The 6000-nt window shown below is 43.6% G+C and overlaps 1 protein-coding gene across 6 annotated transcripts in view; it reads left to right on the forward strand.

Moving 5' to 3' along the window:
* FAM107B (family with sequence similarity 107 member B) overlaps nucleotides 1-6000 on the forward strand; it is a 136777-nt gene that overhangs the window by 101955 nt on the left and 28822 nt on the right. Inside the window, exon 1 of one of the 6 annotated variants that reach the window (XM_085299065.1) lies at nucleotides 4923-4969. The exons of 4 other annotated variants lie outside the window; for them this stretch is intronic. The gene's annotated coding sequence lies outside the window, so the exon portion shown is untranslated. Of the gene's footprint in view, nucleotides 1-4922; nucleotides 4983-6000 lie in introns of those variants that run through there. One more of the 6 variants, XM_085299046.1, reaches the window with a different exon arrangement.

Raw genomic sequence — 6000 nt, forward strand, 5'->3', positions numbered from 1 at the left:
TGCGGTGTTTAAGAGAACAGTGTATGCTTATAGTAGAGTAGCTCCTAAACACAGAATTCTCTCACTTCTCTTAAAACACTAAATATTCACACCAGAAAATGTCTGATATCTTTCCTTAAATATATGCGATTTTAGCCACAGTGCCAACAGGATTTTGTGTTAGGTAGAAATTGCCATATTATATCAGACTRGAATTTTGTCTTATTTTTCTTTTAGATCTCTATTTGCGTGATGGGCTTTTCGAAGTAAAGCTGAACATGTCTTTTGTTCTGGGTAGCGTTAGCTTCATCTRTGCAAAGACTGTGTAAAAACACCTATGCTGAGCCACTGCTTTGTAAGTGATTTGGGCACCTTCTGCCTGCCCCCCCCCCCCAATTTCAATTTAGTTTTCTTGCTGGAACAGTGAAACAAATGATCAGATATTGGTTATTTATTTATTAATGTGAATCTCATGGACCAAATTAGAAGACATAGAAGGTTAAAAGAGGAAAGGGAATTATTCCTAGTGGGCGATGAGATATGTGCTGTTCTTCAGTATCCAGCAAGAAAACTGGCAGATGTGTAGTCTGCAAACCTGGTATCAATACAGTGCAGGTGATTTGAATTATTATCTATAAAGCCCACTCCAACAAGCGTGAGTAGTCTTTATGCATATCTCTAGTACGTGAGTCATTTGCTGCTCTCCTGAATGCACAGGCTTGTACTGATGCCTTCCTACCTGGTGTTTCTTTATGACAAAAACATGGGAATAGGTAAGTCATAAAACATCCCATTGCATTGCCTGTTGTTGCCAGCGTAGGGGATGGCTCAAGGGAGATGCAGCGCGCTGAGCGTCATCCTCAAAAAGCTGCCGCAGCTTCCAGACACCCCTGGCATCAGGGCAGCGCTCTGGTCCCTTCTGCAGCGTGCGATGGGGGAAGCAAGTGCAGTTTGCACCAGGCATTAATTCTTTTGAACTGTACAGTATAATTCCTGTTATATTTTTTAATTATTGTCCAAGAAAGATCCTCTTTTGTGCTTTACCCAAAGCATATGCTGACATCTACTCAGCTCCTTTCATCAAGTATTTGGCAGCTAATTGTTTTTGGAGAATCGTTCAGGCCATGCTGATTTATACCTGCTGAAAGAGCTGGYCCACAGCTTGTATCCCTCCATGGGTTTTGATTTACTCAACATTTGGCAGATAGATACAAATATTTATAGAGGAAAAATGTAACCATCACTATTAAAAATCTCCACTTGATTCTTCATTTTTTAACCATAAGGGTTGGTTTAGTTTGCTAGYACGAAGACACAAAAGGTAATCTGCTCTAGCTTATATATGGATTGAATAAAGGATTTGAAAGGACATGAAAAACTTCCTGTGATAAATGAAGGTTCAGAAACTTTAGATTTTGGCACCTGGGAGGCGGCTGGCTCGTGACTGGATGCTTTGTAATTGCTTTCTATCAGCTAATTCAGCCTTGGGAACAACTCCAATAAAGGAGAGTCCTTGCACGCTGCTTTTCTGGTTACGTAGTTCAATGGCGAGTCAGAGCCAGAGAAGAGATGGGAGATGGCCTGTGTTGTGTGTGTGTGTGTGTGTGTGTGTGTGTGTTTGTTTTTTAGCCTCTTGTTTAACAGAGGCTGCACTAATAGCTGATATATTTTGCAAGTTTGCCCTGGAAGTCCTCTGGCTAGCTATCAGCAGATGTTTTGTCCAAGACTGAGATAATAAGCAAGTAACTRTTTGTGTAATTATTGTACCTATATATACTATATCATATTGTGTGTACTGTATGATATTTAGCTTAAGTGGATTTGTATGAAAATGTCCTGGATCCCATGTTATGTCAATCACTTTGTGAGAAAACTTTGTAAGAGGCATTGCCAGTCTATCCTGTTACCTAGTGAGGAAACAAAATTCATGCCACTTCTCACAGGGAATATGCCCTGGTGCTTTCTTTAATCAGTAAGCTATTTTATTGTTCTCYGACCTTTGCACGCTCGTAAGACTCTGTTTCTTTTCCCTATTTAARACATCTGCCTGCTTTATGCCTGTGTTACGAAATCGGTCTCCATCTGGGTAGAYGGATGAGAGCTGGGTTTGTACCAATGAATTGTTGGTACGTCTCTGCCCGTCTTTGCTTTAATTTTAGTTTCCAACAGCTAGCATTAGAAAGTGAGCACACTACTGAGGAACAGGCAGCAGTGGGAGTTGAAGCTGRGGCTGCTCTTTAACCAAGCTGCTGAGCTCTCGAAGCCTAGACGCCATGCCGCCGCTTCCAGGGACGGCCACCGAGGCTGTAGTTATAGAAGAGCTCAGCGTTACTCCAGCTTCAGGATCTTAATTTTCCTATTTGAATTGAAGGAACACGTAGCTGAAACAGTGAGTGAGCGAACCCGATACGCAGGGAAAAGCTTCCCAGTGAAACTAAAGGCAAGCCTTCTGTAACCAAGATGAAGAAATGTCACCGTTTCTCACTTGCATCAGCTGGGGAAAATCTAACCGTTGCAGCAACTGGCCGTCGCTGGTAGGAGCATGGCAGTTGTTGCTTGCGTTGCAGCTGCCTGAGTTGGAACTGCCGGATCCTCGGGAGGGATGAACCTCGTGGAGCCCCAYGGCTTAGCTGGGGCACCCGCTGCTGCACAAAGAATAAGGGCAAGTTTATCAAAGGGGAGCAGGGAAGTCCTGCRGGCTGGCAGCTGCGGGAAGGGGCTTGCAGAGTTCAAGGCCCAGACTGGAAAGCTGCCAGCSTAACTCCCTTACCATAGGGAGGACAGCATCTTTCACACGGGTCATGGAGAGAATCTCACATTTATCACTTGAGATATTCTACATGTAAGTGTACAAAAAGCAAGCAGAGCCATCAGAAATGCTCCTTGTTTAGTACTTAAGCTGGTTCTTGMTGATTATGTGATTTACTGAGGATTTGTAATCCAGAAAACAAAGCTGTTCAGTGTTTTTAATACTTCTAAGAAAACTCATTGCAGGTCTCCATTTCATTAATGTTTTTATTCAGTCAAGCAGATGGAGAAATAATAGACTTTAATGCTCTTACTTTTGATTTGAGAACTGCATGAATGATGACAAGTTAAAATATTTACTTTTTTGTGTTGCTTTTTGTAGATTGGACAGGCTGGAGAGCTGGGCAGAGGGGAACCTCATGARGTTCAACAAGGGCAAGTGCAGTCCTGCWCTTAGGGARAAATAACCCTAGGCACCAGTACAAGSTGGGGGCTGACCTGCTGGAGAGCAGCTGTGCAGAGAAGGACCTGGGAGTGCTAGTGGATGACAAGCTGACCATGAGCCAGCAATGTGCCCTTGTGGCCAGGAAGGCCAATGGTCTCCTGGGGTGCATTGGGAAGAGTGTTGCCAGCAGGTTGAGGGAGGTGATCCTGGCCTTCTCCTCAGCCCTGGAGAGGCCTCATCTTGAGCACTGTGTCCAGTTCTGGGCTCCCCACTACAAGACAGACCTACTGGATGATCGGAGGGCTGGAGCACCTGCCCTGTGAGGAACGGCTGCGAGAGCTGGGCCTGTTCAGCCTGGGGAAGAGAAGCCTGAGGGGGGATCTGATCAATGTGTACAAGTACCTGAAGGGAGGGTGTCAAGGGGATGGGACTGGACTCTTTTCAGTTGTCCGATGTGACAGGACAAGAGGCAATGGGCATGAACTGAACTACAGGAAGTCCCCCTCACATTCAGGCAGAAATTTCTTCCCTGTGAGAGTGATGGAGCACTGGMMCAGGTTGCCCAGRGAGGTTGTGGAGTCTCCTTCTCTGGAGATCTTCAAGGCCTACCTGGATGCAACCCTGTCTACCATGCTCTAGGTGACCCTGCTGAGCAGGGAGGCTGGACTAGATGATCTCCAGAGGTCCCTTCCAACCTTACTGATTCTATGATTGAACTCATTTTGTGACAAGTGACATTACTTTTCATACAGTTCTGGAAGAAGAAAAAAATTGGATATCTATTTCTAATTGTTGCTGGTTGGGAATGTGATATCTGTGTAATGCAGAGTAGATTGATTGGACTCATTATTGCATATTTTTGTGCTCTGACATTTTCATTTCATGTCATAGAGTTGTTACTTTTTTAATTACATTTTTGCCTTGGTTTTACATAACTGAAAAAGGATCATACACAAAAAAAAAATCTTACCCTGAAAAATAAAGTGCGTGTGAAGAGGAAAGCTCTCAATTTTTGGAGTAAACAGAGTCTCAGAAGACTGAGAACTGTAACTTGCTTGAATAATTGCATGCAAAGAAATATATGGGAAAACACCAGAAATATCTGCGCCAGTTTAAAATCTCAATGAGGAAGAGATTTGTGGGTTGCGCCTCCTTATATACACTAAATTGTTTTGCCAACTGTGGCAGGAGAGATGAAAACTCTCCCAAATGGATCCTAGTGATGTCATACTGTGGAAGGGAAGAAATATTCTCATTAATGGCTTATTTTTAAAAATAAGCTGCAGCACCTTGTTGTAAGAGTTGATGCTTTACTTTAATAATTTAAAACTTTTTTCTATAGCTGGGATCTGACATCCAGACTTACCTCCCTTTAGCTGTAGTAGCACTGTCCATCCTGTGTCCTTCCGTGCCGGTGGGGACCCTTGGAGTGCTGCTTTCGCAGCAGGGCACCTCACATGGTAGATTTCCTTCCCAACCAGCCTTCCYGTTCCTACCCCGAAAATCCATCTCTGGGTTTGTGCCTCTTGAGATTTTGGAGGTGGGAAGTAAAGAAGCCAGGAGCTGGCTATCCTGTGGGACTTCTGAGCCTGGGACTTTCTGGTGGGAAACTGGAGGGGGGAGTCAGTGCTGTCTGAAGTGCTGTTAATACAAACGTGCTCCTCCCGTGCCGTCAGCTGTGCGGTGGCAGGGGGACTCGGCCAAGCTTTTAAAAGCTGGGGGATGGAAAATAAGCTCGATCAAAGCAACGCTGCAGAAAATAACCCTGCCTGGGAAGAGTGTGGCCTCTTCTGCAAGGTAGGGGGAGGATGTACGTGCTGCCATCTCTGGGCCTTTCTCTGGAGGGGAGGACTCGAATGCAGATTTTCCCATGTCCTTTGTGTTCTTCTCTAGATACATGCTAAAAATATCTGCTACAATGAGGATTTGTGGAACTTTTTTTTTTTTTTTTTAATTTCTGCTATGTTTAACTCTTGCCCTAAAAATAAGGAATCCTACCTGTTTACGTCTTCTACTATCCCAAAGTTAGCAAAGAGCTCTATATTCACCACTGCTTATGAACTAACCAGATTTTGAGGTTTAATAGCTTTATTAGCACTGAAGGCCAAAAATATATTGCTTAAAACAGGAATAACCAGGTTTAAATCAGGCCTTGTTTTGGATTGAGATCAAGAATGAAACATTTTGGCTCAAGAATTCCTGAGGAAGGAGGAGATGTCRGGAGGGATTGGGCACGCTACAGCCTGCCTCAGGGCAGGGAAGGGATGAATGGCCTCTTGAAGCTCCTTCTACACCAATTTTCTATGATTTTTTGCAAAAATGTGATTGTGATTGTTGTTAGTTTTCCAAATTGCTGTAGATAAATGGCTTTCAGCAACTGGTATGTGTTTCATGGTTGCTTTCATAATTTTATCTGATGCGCTTGTATGGCAGAAATTTTCTGTATACATCCACGCGGGTTTTCAGCCTCATGCTGTTGCGTGCGAGGGTTACCCAAGGCCGTTGCCCTTGCAGGCTCTTTCGTCTATACGAGTCCATGGTGAACTGTGATGTTAACAGTTAGGCTCATTCCCTGAGTGAGTCAGATAAGCTGAAAAAGCTAAATTGATTTTAGTGGATTTGTACCAGTTCATGCCAGCTGTAAGTTTAACCTTAAGCTATTTATAGTAGCTTTTCATTTGACTGTGTAATCTCAGCATAAAAATTTGAAATTACTTGAAYGTATGGATGTGACTTTTCTTGCTGACGTGTAATTTCTGAGCTCCTCTATTCTTTGTACCCAAGTTAAGCTATATTTAAAGTGGCCTTTATTTAGGAGTGCAGATGAT

The sequence above is a fragment of the Rhea americana genome, unplaced genomic scaffold (genome assembly GCF_003343005.1).
Source record: "Rhea americana isolate MKP2758 unplaced genomic scaffold, rheAme1 scaffold_1, whole genome shotgun sequence".
Lineage (NCBI taxonomy): Eukaryota > Metazoa > Chordata > Aves > Rheiformes > Rheidae > Rhea > Rhea americana.